Source organism: Juglans microcarpa x Juglans regia, chromosome 5S, assembly GCF_004785595.1.
Source record: "Juglans microcarpa x Juglans regia isolate MS1-56 chromosome 5S, Jm3101_v1.0, whole genome shotgun sequence".
Lineage (NCBI taxonomy): Eukaryota > Viridiplantae > Streptophyta > Magnoliopsida > Fagales > Juglandaceae > Juglans > Juglans microcarpa x Juglans regia.
Genome location: NC_054603.1, coordinates 17,389,392 through 17,412,389, shown reverse-complemented (window position 1 = coordinate 17,412,389; position 22,998 = coordinate 17,389,392). Strand labels below are relative to the sequence as shown.

Below are 22,998 nucleotides of genomic sequence, written 5' to 3'. Positions count from 1 at the left end.
TTCAAGCTAGATGTTGTTGCAGTCTAGTATGCAGATGCTATGGGTCGAGACGTAATGCCTGATGCCTTCCCACATCTCCTGCCACCAGAGTGAATTTGATTTTTGTTTGTGATGATTGATGGGCCCTTGTTTTGGGCTTTTTCTAGTTCCCACCCTCTTTTGGGGTTTTTTGCATTTTTACGTGTTGTCTTTGAACAACTTTGGGCCCTTGAATTGACCTTCTGTTTTTTGTGCACAGTATTTTGCTGTTTTTGGACAACGTTTTGGCCCTCAAATTAGCCTCTTCCCTTTGTATGAGATTTTGTGTCTTGGATAGTGTTCCATTTTGCTGATCTGTATTCCTTTGTTCTTTCAGTCCCTGAGTACTTAGTCTTTAGGTGTTCCCTCCACTGGTCTGCTAAGAGGGTCGTGGGGCCTTCTGACTTCCACGTCCATTTTGATTGCACTGCGCTCACACAACTCAGCTTTTGGTGGCTAACTTAGAGAGGGTGTCGTGGGGTCTTCTGATCTCTACGCCTATCCTAATTGCACCGCAAGGGTGTAACTCGACCTTTAGTGACTAACTTGGAGAGGGAGTCATAAGGTCTTCTAACCTCCACGTCCGTTTTAATTGGACCAAAAGTATATATAACTCAACCTTTGGTGGCTAACTTTTGAGAGGATCGTGAGGTCTTCTAACCTCCACGCTCATTTTGATTGCACCGTGAGTGTGTAACTCTGCCTTTAGTGGCTAACTTTGAGAGGGTCGAGGGTTCTTCTGACCTCCATGCCCGTTTTGATTTGCAATGGACTGAATGTTCACCCGCTTTCATTGCCTTAGGTTTCATCAAAAGATACATTTCAAAAACCAAAATTGTTCCTAAAATAAATGCATAAGAAAGTAAACTATTTAAGGGTAAAACATTTTTAGGTGTTTAGCATTCCATGGGTGTTGTAGCTCCTTTCCTTCGCTATCTTTGAGCCAGTATGACCCTGGTCGGTTGCTAGCAGCTACTATGTAAGGCCATTTCCACCGTGGGCCAAGCTTCCCTTCGTCTCTGGTCGTGACACCTGTTTCCCTAAGAACCAGGTCATCGACCTTGAATGATCTAGGTTCAACCCACTTCTTGAAGTATTGCTCGGCTTTTCTCTTGCTAAGGATGTTCTGGACTTTCACCTCCTCTCTTATCTCTTTGAGCAGGTCCAGTTGCTCACTGAGAGCCTGGTCATTCTCCACCTAGTTAAAGTGGTTGGTCCAGTATGTGGGCCGGCCAACTTCCATGGGGGCGATTGCTTCACACTCGAATGCCCAAGTGAATGGCATCTCCCCTATTGAGGTCTCCACTGAAGTTCTATAAGCCCACAAGACTCCTGGAAGCTTTTCAGCCCACCTGCCTCTTTGCTCACCCAATTTCTTTTTCAAGATCCCAAGTAAGGACTTATTTGTCTATTCTACTTGCCCATTTGCCTAAGGGTGCCCGGGCGATGAGTACCTCACCTTTATTCCGAGTTCCTGGCACCATGCCCTGTAATGCTCTAAATTGAACTGCCTTTCGTTGTCAGAGATTATAGTGTTGGGGATCCCAAATATGCACACGGCACTTTTCCATAGGAACCTAGTGATGACTTTGGCTATTATAGTGGAGAGGGCTTCTGCTTCTGCCCATTTTGTAAAGTAGTCTTCTACCACAATCATGTGTTTCACCCCGCCCTTTCCTAGTGGGAATGGTCAGACCAAGTTGACCCCCCACTGGGCAAAGGGCCATGGCAAGGTGATGGTGGATAGCTTTTCTGGTGGGCAGTAGGGAACTGGGGTGTTTGCCTGGCACTGAGTGCATCTTCTGGCGAACTATTTGGCATCTCTGAGGGTGTTTGGCCAATAGTACTCCATCCTTAAAGCTTTCATTGCTAAAGCTTTCTCGCCTGAGTGGTTGCCATAAACGCCCTCATGTATCTCTAAGAGGACATACTGCGCTTCTCTAGGTGAGATGCACCTTAGTAAGGGTGTTGTGAAACCCTTTTTGTACAAGAAGCCGTCGATTTTGAAAAATCACGCCGCCTTCCTCCCAGTCTTTATCGCCACCTCCTTTCCTTCAGGTAGCTTCCGTGTCTCTAAGTAGTCTGCTATTCCTTGGCCCATTCTAGGGTCCCAGGCCCCATTGTGTTACTGGGGTCCCGAAGGCTAGGACCTCGATCAGCCTCCTCTATACCTCCCATGGTAATTCTATGTCATCCTTCGTTGAAGCCGCCCTTGCCAACCTATCCTCCACTGAGCTATCCGCCCTTGGAATTTGTGCTATAGAAAAATACTTGAACTGGTCGCAAAGCTCAAGTACCTGCTCAAGATACTTTTTCAGTTTCTTGCCTTTGGTGGCGTAGGCCCCTGTTACATAGTTCACCACTATCTGGGAATCAGCTTTTACCTCGACTTGCTTGACGCCTAGCGCCTGGGCGGCGATCCAGAAGGTGAGTGTTGCCATATAGTAATGCTCATAATCTGAAGGTGAGCGTTGCCATATAGTAGTGCTCCTGACCTACTCTGTGAAAATATGGATCCCTATGCCGCTCTTACTCGACAGGCGGACCCATCGACAAAAACTGTCCAGGGTCAATCGAGGCGTGGCATCGCGATCTCTGCTGGGAAACCATTGAACTCGGCTACAAACTCTACGAAGGCTTGGCCCTTAATTGTGTTTCTGGGTGCATAGTTGATTTCAAACTCACTTAACTCTATTGACCACTCGACCAGCCACCCTAAGGAGTCTAGTTTTTGTAGCACTCTCCCAAGAGGATATTTTGTTAATACCTTCTTTATTATGTGAGCTTAGAAGTACGGTCGCAGCCTCCTCGCAACTACCACTAGTGCAAACACCAACATCTCCACCCATCCTTGGGTATCTGACTTTAGCACCCCTTAGGGCACGGCTTGTGTAGTAGACTGGTGCCTGGTTTCCTTCCTCCTCCTTTACTAATATGCCAGAGACAGCTTGAGGGGATACTGCCAAGTAAACATACAGGATGTCCCCTTGATTAGGCTACCTCAATAGGGGCGGATTGGTCAGGTACCACTTCAATTCTTGGAAAGCTTGGTCACACTCTTCATTCCAAGGGTGAACTTTCTTTAGAACTCGAAAAAATGGGAGGCATTTCTCCGTGGACCTTGACACAAACCTGTTTAAGGTGGCCACCTTCCCTACTAGTCATTAGGCGTCGTTGATGGTTCGCGGTGATGCCAAATTTAAAATTGCTTCTATCTTCTTTGTGTTGATTTTGATTCCTCTCTCCTAGACTATGAACCCCGGGAATTTGCCCGAATTCACTTTGAACGTGCATTTGGCTGGATTCAGCTTCATCTTGTATTTGCGTAATACTGCGAAGGATTCTCTGAGGTCTACCAAGTGTTGGGCCGCTTCTTTGCTCTTTACCAGTAGGTTGTCCACGTACTCCTCCGTGATCTTCCCAATTTAGTGCTTGAACATTCGATTGACCAGTCTTTGGTATGTCACCCTAACGTTCTTCAACCTTTAAGGCATTACCCGGTAGTAGTAGAGCCTTATGTCAGTTATAAACATTGTCTTCTCCTCATCAGCCTTATTCATCCTGATTTGATTGTACCTAGAGTAGGCATCCATAAAACTTAAAAATTTGTGCCCAACTGTGGCATCCACAATGACATCAATTCGGGGGAGTGGGAAACTGTCTTTGGGAAAAACTTTGTTAAGGTCAGTGAAGTCCACGCACATCCTCCATTTACCTTTGGAAAGCCATTCAGGGTAGTGTGCCTCCCGTATGACACCCGCTGCTAAAAGCCTATCTATCTCCTCAGCTATGGCCATGTGCCTAACAACCTCCTCTTCTACTGCACTTTCTTGGCTTCTGGGTTGACGCAGAGGCTATGCTCTATGACTGAATTATCGATCCCCGGCATGTCTTCATGGCTCCAGGCGAACACATCTTTGTGTTCGATCAGCAATTGCTTTAGGGCCTCTCAGTACTCTAGTGGGAGCTTCGTAGCAACCCTTGTGGTGGCGGCTGGGTGTTTTGGGTGCAGCTGTATTATCTCTAAGGGCTCGTTGACCTCGGCTTGGAGTAGATTGCTTTCATCCCTGGCTTCCACCTCTTGTGCCTCTTCTACCTGAGGCGGTGGTGGCGGGTGCCCCCTAGCTATCTACCGAGCATACTGCCGACGCTCCCGTCTTTAAGGTGGTAAGTGGAGGTTACCACCTTTAAGTTATTGAGGGTCGAGCGTCCCAATATGGCATTATAGGATAATGGAGCCTTGACCATTAGGATGTCCGTCATGCTGGTGACCATGTGGACCCCTTGCCCCACCGTAACCAAAAGTATGACGGCGCCGATAGGTTGCATAGCTTCTAATGAAAACCCCTTGAGTGGAGAAGGTGATGGTCGCAGCCTGTCGAGGCTGATACCCATTCTAGTGAACACATCCCAAAACAGGATGTTGGCTAAGCTCCCATTGTTTACCAAGACTTGTCTGGTCGTGTAGTTGGTTATCAGTAGTGTAACTACCAAGCAGTCATCATGGGGGTACATAACCCCCTTGTAATCCTCATCCCAAACAAGATGGTTGGGGTTGTCCCCTTACTGGGGTACTTACATGGTCTGTCCGCCATGTATACTTTGTGATACTTTGCCCTACAGGTGTGGACTTTCCTTATTAATGTTGTGGCGCCGCCCCCAGCAAATCCGCCTATTATTGTGCAGATTTCTCCAAGGGGGGCCTATTTTTTGTCCCTTCTTGGCCTAGGAGAGTTATTCCTTCCTGGTCTTTCCTGCCTCTGGCGCTTAGGGCTTCCACTTCACCTTTACTCTCGTTGGCGATTCTCCTCCCTCCACGGCTAGTTGTAATCGGCCAGCATCCTTTCCAACTCCCCACTCTCAGACAGCTCATCAACCCTCTTTTTTAGGGTGATGCAATCTTCAATCCAATGGAAATTGGTTTGGGAATGTGTGCAATGGCACTGGCCCCTGCATGGCTAATGCTCTTCCTTTCTTGCAGCCCTATTGTTCTCTTGCACGTTGTGATTGTTGTGAATTAGGCGACGCCCCTAGTCTTGTTGACTAGTGTATCGGTCACGTTTATCATCTTGGTATCCCCGACTGTTGGCCTTTTTATCTTTATCTTAGGAATTTTTTTGGTTCTTGTTCTTCGGTTTCATTTCCTACTTTCAAGGCTCCGAGAGGGCCTATAATGTGTCCTCCGCCCCCAGCAAATCCGCCTATTATTGTGCAGATTTCTCCAAGGGGGGCCTATTTTTTGTCCCTTCTTGGCCTAGGAGAGTTATTCCTTCCTGGTCTTTCCTGCCTCTGGCGCTTAGGGCTTCCACTTCACCTTTACTCTCGTTGGCGATTCTCCTCCCTCCACGGCTAGTTGTAATCGGCCAGCATCCTTTCCAACTCCCCACTCCCAGACAGCTCATCAACCCTCTTTTTTAGGGTGATGCAATCTTCAATCCAATGGAAATTGGTTTGGGAATGTGTGCAATGGCACTGGCCCCTGCATGGCTAATGCTCTTCCTTTCTTGCAGCCCTATTGTTCTCTTGCACGTTGTGATTGTTGTGAATTAGGCGGCGCCCCTAGTCTTGTTGACTAGTGTATCGGTCACCTTTATCATCTTGGTATCCCCGACTGTTGGCCTTTTTATCTTTATCTTAGGAATTTTTTTGGTTCTTGTTCTTCGGTTTCGTTTCCTACTTTCAAGGCTCCGAGAGGGCCTATAATGTGTCCTCCGCATTAACGAATTCGTCCGCTCGGTCCATAAACTCCCTTAGGGTAGACAGAGTCCTTTTGGCCAGTTTGGCCATGAACGGGCTTCCGGACTAGATTCCTCCCAAGAGGGCGGCCAAGGTGATCTTTTCATCTTGGTCGTCTGTGGTGAGCCTCTCTTTGTTGAAGCGGGTTACGTAGGTTTTACAGGTTCTTTCCTTCCTTTTGTTTTATGGTCAGTAGATAGGAGGTTGGCTTACGACTCCTTTTACTGGCCATGAACTGGGTAAGGAATGGTTTTGCTAGTTCCTCAAAACTGCCAATGGATCCCTGGAGTAGAACTCCAAACCAACCTTATGATATTCCCTTTAACATTAACGAGAAGGCGCGACAAGCCACCTCCTTGGGAAAGCCGTGGAAAGTCAGGTGTGCTTTTAAGTTTTCGAGGTGATCAACAAAATCCTTGGATCCGTCGTATAAGTCAATATAGGGTACCTTAAATTTGGGCAGAAGTGGAACCACCACGACCTCCTCATTGTAAGGGAAGTCTGTATGCGTGAGAAGCTGTTCCACGAAAGAGGAACCACCCATCCTCTTCGTATTTGTTAACCAAACTACGCAGCTTGTCGTGCATCTTTTTATTTTCCATCTCTTCGCTATTTACCCCCTCCGCACTATGTGCGTCTCCTTCAGCTTGCCCATTTTGGGCTAGGGGGCTATCCTTCTGCCGTTTTAACTCCTTGTTCTCCTTTTGCAGTTGCTCAACAATCGCCATCACTTGTTTCAACCTTTCTTCTATTTCCGCTAATCTCACATCCACTTCCATCATGCTTGTTTCTAGGTCCCAGTGTACGTATGATCGCGCTATGATTGGAATGTAAAAATCACATTTAATGTCTGTCAACAGATCATGTAGCACCGGTTGCCTTAGGTAGACTCTGATGCTTAAGTCAATAACAATATGAGAATAAGTGTATGTAAAAATGAAGATGAAAATGTTTGTTACCTCTTGTACGTTATTTATAGAAGGACATGGACGTGTCGTGATGGTAATTGACTCTAACCACCATTCTCATGTATATATCCTTCATGATCTCTTACTAACCAGGAGGGAAGATGACTCTTGTTTTATAGGGGTTATCTTCCTTAGGATAATAGCCTTCACCTGTGGATTAATATTCTGATCTCAGGGTAGCTATCTACCATGCGGTTATGCTTATGGGCTCTTCAGTCGTGGGCTTGGACAACTAAGGGGATCCAAATATTCCCTCCACTCATGACTTGACATGACATGACATGAATACAACTCGCGAAGCAAATTGACACCCCCAAATGTGATGTAATTTTGATAGTTGATTAATATATCCTATTGTTATGGTGTAATTTGCCACACGAATTATACTTTTACAATCCTACTTGTGTTGTAATTTTGATAGTTGATTAAATGTCTTATTCTTTTAATTAAACATTGAAATTTCGTTTAACATATGTTATGTTTATGGTTAAACATTGTAATTTTGGTGGTGGTGGTGGTGGTGGATTTTAATTTGTAACTACAAATGTTGTTTATGTTGGTGGTTTTAACTATGTTTTCTTTTCTTCTTTTTTTTATATATCTAATTTGTATGTTTCTTATTTGGTACTTGATCAGGATAGCTGTGCAGTGATTATAGTTAGTTAGAAGTGTCCATTGTGATTATAGGCTATTAGATCTTTAAACATAGCAACTTCACCTTTTTTTATTTTATTATGAGCTGCACCTTAGGATCTCCAAATAGATAGAGCTTCTGCGTTTGGGTTGTTTAATGGCCAATTTTATTTTTGTATGGTTTATAGTTTTGACGAAGAAAAATCTACTAATTAAATTTTGGAAATCATTTAATGGTAAGTTTAATATTCATGTAGAGTAAGACCATCCTTTAGACCTCCCTCTTGCTATAACTTGTAAAAGGTTTGTTTCAAACATGCTATAAACACTTATAAATTGGTTAACACATCTTGCTAGATAGGAAAGTAAAGAAAAATAATAATAGAAAAAGGAATTATAGAACACAAGAAGAGGAACAAAGCAAGCTAAAAGAGAGAACACTTCACACTTGACAGTCCTCAGCTATTAGTAATGTTATATGAGATTTTAACGATTACTGATAAAGGAATGTTGACAATATGACCATGATTTCCAAAAAGTCCGATTCTCCCAAAGCTGGCAACAGAACTGTTCATAGTTGCATTGAAGTATACAGTCAAGACCTGTGTCTCCCCACTTGCGATAGAGAAGTGGGTTGGAACCACCTTTACAGACACCCCAAAAGGAGAACTCCAACCAACACTGTATGTCTCATTGCCAGCGATATTGATCACTGATCTTTGTATTGTTTTAGACTGGTTTAGTTTTGCTATCACAATTGAGGGCAAGTTCAGGTCAGAACCACTGATGGTAGAGTTATAATCCCAACAGTTCTGACCAGTGTAACTCAAAACCACAGGAGCAGATCCATTAATACCACAAAGAAACAGCACATAGTCATCATTACCTGCACCACGTAAACACAAACGCTTGCGACTAGTTCAAGAACTTCAATTGACATTCAGAATGAGGGGACGAATAGAATAGAGATACAATTGTTCATTTATTTCAGCTGTGTTTTTTCCATCTGCAATATGCAAACTAGCAATTTATTCAATCTGAATCCAGATGTATAGAGTTTCATATATGTTCGTGAGTGCATTTTCACGCAATGAACTCAGACAGAGGAAGAATACCGACTGAGAAAAAGAAAAATCAAGATAATATTACTGTATGCTTATTTCATATCAGTAGACCCAGGAGCTAACCTGATAAATTCAGGATGGAGACTGCAAACTTTTCCCATTTCAATCTTCATCAGTACATTCTTTATTTTGGCCAGCCTGATTATTCGAATGAAGCTACACTTTCCATTCTCAATATTGCTCCTAAGTGCTCTCTAATTCCCTACATGATCCTAAAAGAAATTCTTTCACTATATATACTCCATCTTTCTTAGTCTCTTCTTCTGTTACTAAGACTCTTTTATGCTCAGTCTTAGTACACTGGCAACAATTCAAGTCTCTAATTTTCCTTTCCATGATATTAGCAAGGTTATATGTACTTTTCTCTCCCTCCTTTCCTACCGACCTGATATAAAGTTCAACATTAGCCTTAAATCTCCGTCAGAGCTCAACAAAGTAAGTTTTACAAGAAACACACCAAAATCAGCCAAAACAGGCTTGTTTATGTGCGACAGATACAAAGTACACAAATAAGTAGGGATTATATTCTGTTTAAGATACCAACAAGAAAGAAATCAAAGGTGAAAAAGGACTTGGCTAGCAAGCCCCAGGAATTTGGGCTAATGATCCTTTTAGACAGGAGAATCAAAACATATGTTATAAGTAAAAGTAACTTTAGAACACGTAAGCCATTTAAATGCTCATTTGCCTATTTGGTTGTATGGGGATATCTGGACAACTGTACTGAGATTAGGTTTAATTACTGGTTTAGTCCCCCTGTCTTTGTACGGAATGCTCCATGGGATGTCAATTTGGACATTTTAATCCTTGAACTTTACTTTTGATCAAATCACGCCCTCTATCAGTTTTCTGTTAGCAAACTGTTAATTATGTCACATCAGCACCAATTTCGACACGCATAATTTGTCAGGCCACATGTGACACTGATCAAATTATATGCCAAAATATTATTGGTGCTGACATGGCTAACTAACGGTTTGCTAACAGAAAACTGATAGAGGGAGTGATTTGATTAAAAGTGAGAGTTCAAGTATTAAACAGTCTAAATTGAAACAACCCTAAGGAGCACTTCATCCAAAAGGCAAACCACAAGACACGGTCTAAAATAGTAATTAAACCATAATAATATCATATTCCTAGACTCCTAATAGACCATCCACACCAAACTTACATAATTTCTCTAACATAAAAATGAAACTCATTAAAAAAATTATTTCTCATATTTTAAATGGTATTTTTTAATGAGTTTTTCAAATGAAATAAAATAGAAAAAGAAATGAGCACTGAAAATTTGCATCAAACTTAAATCCAAGGAAAAATGTATACTTCACAAAGCCTGAAACTCCTCGAGCAATAGAGAATACACACCAAATGTAATTATACTTACTGGAATAAAGAATTAAGCCAGGATCCATTGCTGCAGTTGCATTCACAAAACCACTTCCCATGTCAAAGGGTGTTGCCGGAGACTGGTTCAGATCTGGGTTGGCATAGGCACGTTGAGCCATTATTGGTCTACCAGTCTTGTCATATAGGGAAGCAGTGGTGGAAAGGGCAGATGCAATGGCTGAAGGACTGAAACTAGGGAACTTCTGCTTAATAAGTGCTGCTAGACCAGCAACATGTGGAGCAGCCATGCTTGTTCCAGACATCATTGCAAAGTTCTCGCCTACATTGTAAATACAGAATTTCATTTAATTGATATCCCATAAAAAAGAAGTTAATTGATAAGTTATTGTCAATACAATCATAATAGCCATGTGTATGGCATGCATATTTATACCTTGAAATTCAACTGAGTCAGTTCCAAGAGAACTCCAAGCAGCCCATATAAAATTTCCAGGAGCTACCAAGTTGGGTTTCATTATGTCAGCATCATCAAGAACATTGTCTTCGGGATCTGGTCCTCTCGCAGAGTAATACATAACCTTTGGAGCAGAATTACTGTAGTTTGCTTGTAGTCCACCACAGATGGTTGCAACTGCCCCATATTTAATAATTTCTTTTGTAAGCTCATCTCTCTCCAAAGAAGAATTATAGTACTGGAGTAAAATCTGCTAGACAGATCATGAAAATGTAACTGAGCACCGGAGAGAGAGAGAGAGAGAGGTGATTACATTGGATTCTATCTAAATTCATGTAAGTTTTGAGGACTAACAGAATACGCACCCACACACACTACAAAAGAGACCCCGCACCTTGGAATCATCTGTGGAAGGGATTATGATGCTAGGCATTCCCAATGGAACTGGATTAAGCTGAAAACCTTTTACTAAAGGATCCATATAGAACACAACACCAGCTGCACTGAGGTTTTTGGCTGTTTGTAAGGCCTGTTCGATGGTTGAGAGCCCAAGCACAAATCGTATTGAATAGCTACAGATCAAGAGGTTCCCTTGGACAAGATTGAGATTGAAGCTACTTGAGTCTTGGCATTCACCCACGTACATATCATTGGCAACCGTTGTCTCATTGTTTAAAGCATGAATTGCAGATATCAGTGCATACATTGTATCTGTTCCCGCTGAACAAACAAGAAACTATTCAGCTTATCTTTCAAGTTCAATCAGGTGTGTTTACATTGAATATCACAGTCGCAACCACATGCATCATAAGAAATATCCATAATGTCCATTATGCAAGGATCAGCTTCAGCCAAATTTTGAAATAACTTATAATGAGGAAAGCAATGTGTCAATAAAACAGAAATGAGAACAGGTTGGACTCCAAATACTCTTTTTTTTTTTTACAAGTAACAAACTTCAATAAACAATGCAAAAGGCGCATCCTGGTACACAGTCTATAGAGGCAGTCCAAGGGATGAGAATATTAAGTTGAAACAAAAAAATCATGAAAAGATACCCCATTTAAGGACCATAAAGGATGTCCAAAGGAAGAGAGTAACAAAAGATAAAGTTTTGAGCTATTCCGATATCTGCTCATGATCCTCTAATCTAAAACTAATTTTGATGGTACTATTCAGATTATGGACGGCATATTGTACAGGTACTACCATCTACCATGGTCAAATCGAGCAAAAAAGTTGAAATTTCGCATATAAATCTCTTGAGCACTTTTTTCTTGAGCATTTACATCTTACCACTTTACTCTATAGAAGGACACTCGTGTGATTCTAATCCAAAAAATGTTGTGGAATTATAGATCAAATTACTTCATCTGGTAGGTAATTATGAGGTGGACAGAATACTGTTGTGGATGAAGACTAGGAATCGGAAATTTTCTGCCGGTCATTGTACAAGGCTTTGTCAAGCCAAAATCACATTTCGTTCCCTTGGAAGCCTATTTGGAAAAGTAAGGTGCCACCTAAGATTGCCTTCTTTAGGTGGACAGCAGCTCTGGGGAAAGTTTTGGCATTGGATAATTTGAGTAAAAGGGGTCTTGTCGTAGTCAAATGGTGCTATATGTGTAAGAAGAATGGAGAATCGGCGAATCATCTTTTACTTCATAGTGAGATGGTAAGAATGTTATGGGCAGAGATATTTTATAGAGCTGGCATTGCTTGGGAAATGCCCAAGAGGGTGGCTGATTTATTTGCATTTTGGCAAAGATGCAGCGCCAATTCACACAATGAGGAAGTATGGAAGATGATTCCTCTATGTATTATGTGGTGCTTATGGATTGAAAGGAATGGTCAAAGTTTTGAAAACAAAGAGCGTTCTCCGGATAAGCTAGGAAGGTACTTCTTCCATACATTATTTCTTTGGGCATCTTCATGTGTACTTAATGGAGCTTGCTTCAATGACTTTCTTGTATCCCTTTCCAGCTCCATTTTATGTAACTAGGTGTATGCTGTTTGTATACCTCCTGTGCACTTGGACTATGCTTATTTACTTCTATTAATAAAATGTTTGTCTTACTTATAAAAAAAAAAAAAAAAAGAGGCAGCAACTTCATAGTATTTAAATATAAAATCAAACTTAAACATATATTGCCACTTAACAAATGAAAGTAGAAAATCTTATATGACCTCATACCCATATAATTGAACTGATCATTCCAAAGTTAAGAAATGATAACAATGGGATTGTATATATACAGTTCATTTTAAAACTACTCATATCACAGTTTTCAAACCCTGCCTTCCTTTAGAATAGATTACCCCTGTAAATCCTTGATTTTCAAACAAAAATGGGCTACAACCCAGGTTTACTGCCCTCCTTCAGTTCTATCATGTGTTCAGGTGGAATAGAATTTTAGGTCAAGACTCAAACCCATAGAATAATGTCATATTTGGCATCCCACACAATAAAATGAAGATCCCATCTGGCATAAACACTGCCTCGTTTGTTTTGGCAGATGAGATGAGATGAATTGAGATTAAAGTTAAAAATTGAATAAAATATTATTATAATATATTTTTTTAATATTATTTTTGTTTTGGAATTTGAAAAAATAGAATTGTTTATTTTATTTTGTATGAAAATTTAGAAAAGTTGTAATAATTAGATGAGATGAGTTGAGAAATTTCCTGAAAACAAACGAGACCTTAAGAGTGAGCTATGTAAGAGGATTGAAGGTGGGAACTGAATACTGGTGTAGGGAAGCAGAAGCCATTTATTCCTAACCTTTATTGTGATTTCTCATTTCAATATTATGCAAATAAAAATTCTGAAAATGGCTCTTTTCCAGTACTTGCTTCTTGAGCTTTTTAATACCAAGGGGAAAATAGATGAACTAGTTAATTGGAAGATAAACGTACATGCAAGCCCAACTCCAGGAATGGTTCAATTGTTGCCAAGGATTATGGAGTTACTATAGGTTCTGTCATGTGATGCAGCACCAACAGTAAAGATCCATGGACTGAAGGAAGACATGCTCTTAGGTGACGGTCCAGTATTGCCTGCTGCGTGCACTACAAAAATACCAGCCTTCACAGCAGACAGCAAAGCCATGTCTATGGGGTTAAAAAAAGTTGCAATACCAGGAGGACGCCGATTGGGGGTGATCGCTAAGTTGATTATGCCAACCCCATCCTGAGCTGCCTGCAAATGAATATTTTTAAGTTTAGTTACATACATGGTTGAATGTGTATTCATCTATGAATATATTTTACATAGAAGGTTAAAAAAATTCACAAATAGGTTTAGTGACATAAAATAAATTCATAAATAGAATGAATGTGTATTCATGTATGAAAACGCTTCTAGGCAACATAAATGGGTTGGTTGAAACCACCGTCCCACAAGTATTCTATTGAAGATCTTATGGACTGAAAAAAGATGATAATGAAATGCAAATGGCTACAGATAACACTATGCAACCAAAAGTGGCTATATGGAGCGAAAAATATAAAACAAATCCAGAATTTCTCCAAATTTGAGTTAATTCACTACTAAATCAGGACAAAAGAGAAAAAGAAACTAAGTCAAAAGCTCCTTGTAGGTACATCATGAGTGACAAAAGAAGCCCATTTGCAATGAAAGACCAGGAATATACCTGGTCTATGGCAGCGACTACATCTGCAGCAAAGCCTCCAAAGCTCTTGTACAATGCCTTGTAAACAGCAATGCTGGAAAGATTGGCATCTAGTTAATACATAGAAAACATAAATGTCTATAAACTATTAAAAATGGGAAATTTATATATATTATTCGGAATCAGTGCACAATACCTTTTTCTTGAAAAAAATAAGTTGAATCAGTACAGAAAGAGTTAATGTTTATTTTTCTGATGAATGTAAAATCATTACCTTCTTTTTTTTTTTTTTTTTTTTTTTCTGTTGGGGGGGGGGGGGGGGGGGGGTTTTCAATTACATATGCCTTTTGCTCTTACTTACTGATCCAAAAAAATTACATATGAAGAAAGTTTATTAAATTGCTTGTTTCAGTCCAAGTGAGAAGTTATTTCCGATTGTATCTTTTGAGGATGACCAGCCTGCACAAAATGAGAGGAATAGAAGGAGAGGGAGAAAGAGGTAATAGGAGAAAAAGGGAAGAGAGCAATGGAAACTACATTTACCTCCATGAAATTGGTTGTCCATGGAAGGCAAAGAGTAGGTAAGACTAAAATGATAACTACCTCTATCTCAGGATCATTTCTTTACATCCCATTTCCTCTCATATTACCCTGAGCGGTTTTATCACATCTAAGAGGAAATGGGAGTCACAATTCTTTCCATACATATATCATTTCCTTCCTCCCCTTTACATTGTTTTCTTTTCCATCACAAGTCACTGCATTAGATGGAGCACTAGGGTGAAGCTCTTACCCAAGGCTTGAATGAAGGAGAATCACAAGTCATAGGATCAGATGTTTTGAACAAGGCAGCCTCGAGCATTTCTCCAGGGGTATGTGAAAATTATGCAATGAGTAACACATGCCAGAATCAAAAGAAATAGAAAAAAAAAACACATATTCCTACTTAGAGTTGGTGATACATAGAGAGTGTCTTGGACCACAACAAAGCAGGAATGCTAACCGCCGAGTCAAGACTGTCAAGTAGTCAAATAAAGTCAAAGGGCAAAATAGAAAATTGCATTATCACTTTGAAACAAGACGGTCTAAGAAGTTCTTTATAAGAGGTACAGGAAGGAGTCCCGGCTGCCCTGAAACAGAAGCACACAGGCTGTTGTATCCTCGGCCAAAATTATTTCTTGCATTCCTTTCCTCTTCATTCCAAATAACATCCATATCTTTCAAAAAGCCTAAGCATCAAGGCATTCATGCCTTCTTAATTTCCTGGTGGAGTATATACATGTACTTCTACTAAGTTGAGATTTACTGTTAAAACTTAAAAGACTCCACAACTCAATAGAAGCTTGAATTACGTGGTCTGAGGTTAGCATTTGGTAATCCACCACATCAGTGGCTTGAATAACTCCGTTCACATATCCTTTAGCTCTGGAATTACAAAAGGAGTACAGAGCAGGGTTTGCTTATAAATCTCCCATTCCGTGGTTTGACTTCGACGAATTGGCTGATGGAACAGGATTTTGCTCAAAACCATAGTTTTTAAAATTTAAAAAGTTGCCACCTTTGTTCACGAAATCTGAATCCTATGATCATACATCTACAGGCTTTCAAGGTAAAGAACCATCTAATTTTCTTGCACTTTCTTCATCCTACATGATGAAACCAACATTTTTAGCCCATTCAACAACTCCGGATAGCAATCAAAGGTAGAGTAATGTAACCCGCTCATCTCCTCCTAATCATCTAAAGTTATTTTTTTGAGAAGTAATTTTTTAAAGTTAGTAAGTAGCCTATCCTGTTATCATTCATGTATACCACCTTACTTTGGTTCTCCTCTGTACTTGCGTTGCGCCTTTTGCACTCTTTAATAAAGATTTCCTACTTAGAGACAAACTATTGCTTCAATCTGGCCAATCAATGTTGGTGAAAGTGTCAGGCACACTTGGCTCATACGCTGTCTATAGAGCCTAGGCACAATGCGCTTAAAGTAAAGCACTCATTTTATAAATAATTTATAGTAACAAAATATGCATAGATTACATAATAAAACAAGTTTAAAAGGGAAAGATAGTAATATATTTAGCCTATTAACTCAATTTGTCAAAGTATTATGAACCATGACAATCAAGAGATCAATTAGTTTCATAAAATTTACCATAGCATTTTATATACACTTGTGCTCGACAAAATATACACAACCATAATCACAATAAAGTACACAGTTGAATCAAAATATATCTAAAGGCGAGGACCAAAAAACAGAAGAATTGTAGGCATCGACTTCTATGCTAACATAAGCAATATAATGCAATCTGAAGTATACAATCATCCTCATCATTAAGCGTAAGACCATCACTATCTTCCTCATGTATTTCATCTAAATTAATGGTTCAGAAAAACTATAGATTAGTATCTTTTTCTCCTTCTAGGTAGGCATCTCTCATGTATACCTCCTATGTATTTCGGTTGATCTTTTGCTCTTTTTAATAAAAATTTCTTACTTATAATAAAATGGTTAGGACAAACAGTGATAGTTAAAATTCATATATTATATTGTTTTTAAAAAACTACAACAGCTCGCTTTTTGCGCTTTTGCTCATAAAAAAGCACCAAAAATGAGCTCTTTTGTAAATGCACCACTTGTCATAAACAAAGCACTTCAACCTTGGCTCTCTACACTTTTACCAACATTGCCAGCAATATAGTCAACATTACTCAAATTTTAAACTCGGATATTCCTCACCCCAGTAAACAATGGATATTCACCAGCTCTTTTTCTTAAAGGATTTAGTTAATAAAAACATTAATATATGGCATGGGAATTGATGAATTTGCACCACTAAATGTCTTAATTGTTGTAGTCACTTCATCAATAGAACATAGATTGAAGACCTAACCAACTGGACAGCTGATACTGCAATTGTTTTAGTGATGGAAATTAGAACTGAATATGACATGGGAACATAGGAAATGAAATACATCCAGAAAATGGAGAATGATAAAGTGAATAGTTTCGTAGTCCTAGGAAGAGAAACAATAAGAAACCAATTGAACAATTAGGAGATACCGGGGAGAAAATATAGAAACCTGTTCCACCAGAAAAGGCATAATGGGGAGAAAAAATTGAGAGAAAACACTTCATAGGTGTTCTTAATTATCTTTACTAGGCAGCTTATCTGAAAAGTCAGACAGTTTTACAAAGAGTTTGAAATACATTAACAAAAAGGTGTCACCTTGCTCCCTCCCTAAAGACCTACAAAACATGTCCCACATGAATGTGATCTTTAATAAGCAGGTTTCAAGAGTTTTCAATAACTATAGCTGAAACAAGACTGCTAATCACAAGTTCTGCTGTGTTCAGGATAAGCTTTCAACTACAGTTTTTTCTTTTTTTGCCTTTTGCTTGTTAAGCATTAAAAACATATATTAATTGGAAAGAGCAGTATATGTGTTATGCAACAATTCGGGTTGATTTTGGTGGCATCTCACAAGTAATGGAATGGGGAAAATACAGAGAATGCAGAGCTGCATTTAATGCATTTGCTACTTAAGCTAATTAGTATTTTTTATATACAGGATATGTGTACTACATTTAATGCATTTGCAATGAAAAGCTGATTTCAGAATGTGGAGTATTTACATATTAACAACAACAACAAAAAAAGTCAGATATGGACTAATTACTGTGAATGAGGAGCCATCCCACTCGCATTTCCAAAGTGATGCCCAGCAACTACAACAGGAATCTCATGGTTTCCTGCAGCAACAGAAGCTGTGCGCCTGTATATCAAGATTAGACTCATTACCTCTTTGGAGATTTTAGTATGGATCTGTGATAAACATAGAAGTGGAAATAGACAACCTTATAATCCCATTGCATTTGAAAGGATTATACACCTCTTTCAATTATGTTGAAATAAAGATGTTAGTTTTCTCACCAGCAAAATTGAGGTCATTTGTAAGGATTATTACATACAAAGAAACATCTAGATCATTGCAATGTTGATGGACTGGTGCATCTGAAGTCTTTGGAAATTAAAAACAAATAACACATTCTTTCTTACGGATAACAGCCATTCAGTTTGCTGAAACCAGGCAAAATAATAGAGAGAGCAGAAGAGGAAATCCATGTGTGGCGTATACTCTAGCCCATGTAAATATCTGGAACTCACAGGGAGGAGGGTAGCAAAAACAAGCTTGTACATTTATAGCGACTGACAATAGAGAGGCATATAGTTTGTACGTTATGATAATTGGCATGATGCATATCCCATTTAATAGACATGGTGGAGCCAAAATAAGTAAAAGAACAATAACCGGGTATATAAGAGAACTCTTTTTTCTGCTACCTTCACTTATTTTATCAGGAATCACATGATGAGAGGACCCCAAGTGGTACATGACTGCAATAATGCAATGCCAGTTCATCTGACTGCACTTGAACATATCTAAGATGAGTACTCAGATCTGGATTCCAATATCAAGACCCAACATATAAGCTAGGTGAATTCAAACAGGGAATAAGAGAAAAACTCACGTGCCATGGCCATCACCATCAGATGGTGAGGCATAGTCCTGAGTTGCATTAAAAAGTCCTCTGGTAATGGCTGATGCTGCAAAATGGCGGGCCCCAATAAGCTTCCTATTGCATGAACCAGATGGAAAGTCCTGAGTAACCTCGCAGATGCCAGAAAAGTGAGCTGGAACTGGAAACGGATATTTAGAAATGTCATCAGCAAAACTGGGGTGTTTTGGATCAATGCCGGTATCGACAAACCCTATTATGATTCCTTCTCCAGCAGATTCAAAACCACCAACTTCAATCCATGCCCCATCTGGTAGGCCCAAGAACTGTGGAGTATGACTGGTTGTAGTTCTGACAGAGAAATCCAAAACCACATTCGCCACTTCTCTTCTCTTTGAAAGCTTCTCCGCCTTCAACATTCACCAATATCATCATTTAAAGAACAGAATGACACATTATTGTCACAAAAGATAAAAAGTTTCTTCTAACATGCAAATCCCCAAAACATCATTCACAAACTCAAAAACAACTAAAGTAACCATATCTCACCATGGCAATATTATGACCTTCAAGTATGATTATGGCACAACAATGATGAAGATATTTAACTTATACAACACCTGCAGTGGGGTAATAAATACAGCGAATCCATTAATCAAGTAGTGGTAGCTGTACAGCTTGAGATATTGCTCCCCCCTTAGTGCCCGCCTCAATAATGAATCTTGAGCTCGAGCAATATTGGATCTATACCTCCGATTTTTTCTTGAAATATTTCTAAATTGGGAAAGAATACAATTAAAAGCATCATTAGTAAACTCAAGGATCTCAATTTAACGACTGCTTCAAAAATGCTATAGAATAAGAAGTACATACAGAAAGACACAGAAATACAGAAAAGTAAAGCTTGCGTGTGGTATAAACGTAACACCCCGCATTTTAGTGTGTTTTTATTAAAGGATTATTTTTATTTATTTAAATTTTATTCTCGTATTTTAAAATTGATTAGATTTTTAATGAATTTATTTCTATGATTTTAATTGGTGAAAATTAATTTTTATGTGCTTTCTTAATATTTATTTATTATTGTGCATTTAAATTGTTTTTCATATTTAATTAATTACTGTAGGATTTAATTATTTCAATTTGAATTTACCATTATGTTTGAATTATTTTATTTAACTTGTGGTTTTAAAATCATCTCCGTTGATCATTTTTGTGACCCAAATTATGAGGATTGGATCTCATTTCTTTTCCCTCCATTTTTCTTCCTCTCCTTTTCTTTTCTTTTCTTTCTTTTCTTTTTTTCTTCTTCCTTATTTCTCCCCTCCCCTGTGCGCGCGCCCCTCTCTCTCCCTCTCTCTCCCCGGGCGTCCGTCACCTTCACCCAGACCGCCGCCGTCGCGCCGCCGTGCGTGACACCGCCCCGCCGACCAGCTCCCCCTCCCTCCGGCGACCTCACCCCCCAAATCCCAGCCCCTACCTCGCCGCCGGTAGCCCGCATGCACCCCACGAAGTCGCGGGCCACTTTCACGCCAGCGCCGCCGTGAGCCAGCGGTGGCCTTCACAGCCCACCCCATTGTGTTCCCCTGCCGCCGGCGACCTCACCCCACCAACCTCACCTCCATCCGCGCCGCCGTTAACCACCAGTAGCCCTTCAAAGCCGCGGCCACCATTCGTTCCAGCGCCGCCGTCGCACCACCATTGGTCACCATCTTCTTACCACATCATCCTCGACCTCTTAGCAATCCATTGGACCCAACCCCAGCTCCGATCCGCCACCGGTGAAGCTCCACCATCCACATTTCCGATTGGGTGTTTTTGGTCTTCTACCACCCATTTTGCCGCCACCCACGGCCAACCTTCACCACCACTAGCTTCACCGACCTCCCTAGGCCCTACCCTATCAATCTTGGGTCTTCGTTTGCCTCCGTTTGAAAGTTGGTATTTGTGACCCGTGTATTTTACACTGTGGTGTTGCTCAAACGTCGCCTTTTTCAACTTCATGATCCTCGGAAAATTATTATATAGCATTGTAAGTATTTCTCCAAAGAACTTTCGTAATTTAAATGTATTTTTGCACTAACCCATTTCACTGTATTTTTGGCATGCCGGACTGAGTCCGAGGAGTTCGGGGGTCGGATGGATTTGTGATTGGAGTTGTTTGGTTGGATTTGATTGGATTGGTAATTGTTGGTTTGGATATTGTGTTGGTACATGTTCATATCATTATTTCATGCATGATCATGTTTGTAAAGAAAACTGGGTTTTCGTGTATTGCATTCATATTTATGTGTTTATGAAAACTGGGTTTTCATGTGAGAATGGATTTTGGGTGCGTGTGTAACACGACCCCAAGCCGAGATGGATTATTATCTCGGTAGAGCTCCTCTGGTTACTCGGGAGCGGAATATACTGAGTAACATCCCCTGGATTGTCGCCGGGCGACAATGGGATCGGACGAGATGGTCTCGTGCCGACTCCGTGGTCCTTCTGCTGGCGGGGACTAGAGGATGTCTGCCCACGTACGCGCTGGGCGCGGAACTGGGCATCGCTCATTGCGTAGTGTGGGTGCTTGGCCATGTACGCGCTGCGCACGGAACTGAGCACCGCTACGAAGCCAGGACGTGCGGATGGTCCATAGGGGAGGCCATGGTGCATATGGAAATAATGCATGGTGCATTTGGAATTAATGCACTATTTTCTGGGAAAATAGTGCGAGTTGGTTTTTGGGTAAATCATTTTCTGGGAAAATGTTTTACGGATATTTTGGGCCAAAATGGGATTTTGGCGTGTGTTGGAAAATTATTATTTTCGGGGAAAATGATTTTTTGTGGAAAAATGCATATTTCATCATGTGCATGCATGTTAGTTGCATTTAATGCATTTTATATTACGTTGTTATTTTGGGTTATACTTACCTGCGATACCATTTTGTGGTAACGCAGATTTTGATGCAGATGAGGAGGAGGAGGGCGAGCCTGAGGAGACGGCTCCGCCTGAGGAGTGATCTGGGATCATTCGTTTGTTTATCTGGAACTATCGTAAATTATTTATGGATGACTGTATAACTGCTATTTAAATCTTTACTGATGTTTGATTGTAAATAAATTATGGTACTTAGTCGACTATCCGCTGTGTTATTTTATTTGTACACTGTTGCATGTACACACACTGGCACTTCGTTGGGATGTGTAACCGTGTTGTCACCATCCTGGCGTCTCGATCCCTGTGTATTTATGTAAGGGAGATTGGGGGCGCCACAATAAACTTGGTCATCCATGTTATGAATTGTGGTAAAACAACTATAGCTTGGTAATTGCGACACCATGTTTGGGGAGAAAAATAAATAAGCAGATGAAGACGAGGACAGAAATATTTGATGTATGCAAGATTCCACACGTTCATAAAAGACAATTCCCAAACACCACGAAGTGAGGGGGGGGGGGGGGGTATGGGTATGTGAGGACTCCATCGATACCCCTGAAACTTCGACATTACCAGTCAAAACTAGCCAAATGCTTACATCAGATTTCATATTTCTGCCGAAAAAAAAGACAAAAATATTAGACCCAATCATTGAACAACCTAATACAAACAACCAGTTTTAAAGAGCCCACTTCTTAGCAACCATTCTAAGGTAGAAAATTCTAAAAAAGAAATGGAGGATATATGAAGAAGGAAGTAATTTTAACACCATCTGCTGAATACTACAAATAATTACCCACATGTCTACATAAAAAACTAATAATAACAAAAAAATGAGTATCTCGGTTTGTGGAAATTAAACCTTCCAGGAGAACGATGTTTGAAACCAGCCCTGTCCGTAGTCAACTCACCAAAGTGATGAGCAGCAGGAGCTTGCCTCAAAGTGACAATATACACGGCTGAGAAATCTGCATCTGAATCATCCTGACACAAATTGCTTACAAACATCCCCAAGCAAAGCACCACCACTAAATGCGCCCAATAAATTCTCTCCATATCCAAAGAAACTGTAGTCAGAGGGAAATTAAATTCCCAGGAAACAAGCAACCTCTTCACTCCCCTTCTTCAAACTGCTGAATTCAACCCATATTGTCCATTCCCAAGGACCCAAGCTCCGGCTCTCTCTTCATGTCAGTAGTAAGTATAGTAGAGTGAACAAAACCCACCAAACCAGATACGTTTCTCTACAATGTGAACATTGATGAGAGAAAGTGCGAAGCACGGCTACTATTCCACATATAAGAAGTGTTTCAGAGAAAGCAGGGGTCTTTCTGGTTAGGAAAGTGACCCTTTGCTCACTCTTGAGAGAGAGAGAGAGAGAGAGAGAGTAGAGGTGGATTAACATAAGATGAATATGGGCAGAGAGAATTTGCAAACTTTCTCGGGTGGTATGAATGTCTTGTGCTTTTTTTTTAATCGATATTGTCTATTCGTTTAACAGTACATATTCAATGATTTTTGGTTTGATCTACTTGAGAAAGAGAAATGCAGAAGAACAATTCCATTGCAGAATATGTCTAATAGAAAAATGATGGTGGCTTTGTGTGTCAGCCTCCATAAGGCCATAACATCTCTC

General features: G+C 40.3%; 1 pseudogene; it reads right to left on the bottom strand.

Annotated features, from left to right (window-relative positions):
* Positions 1–7,711: 7,711 nt before the first annotated feature.
* On the bottom strand, positions 7,712–22,831 carry LOC121268609 (annotated as a pseudogene).
* Between the last annotated feature and the right edge of the window lie 167 nt (positions 22,832–22,998).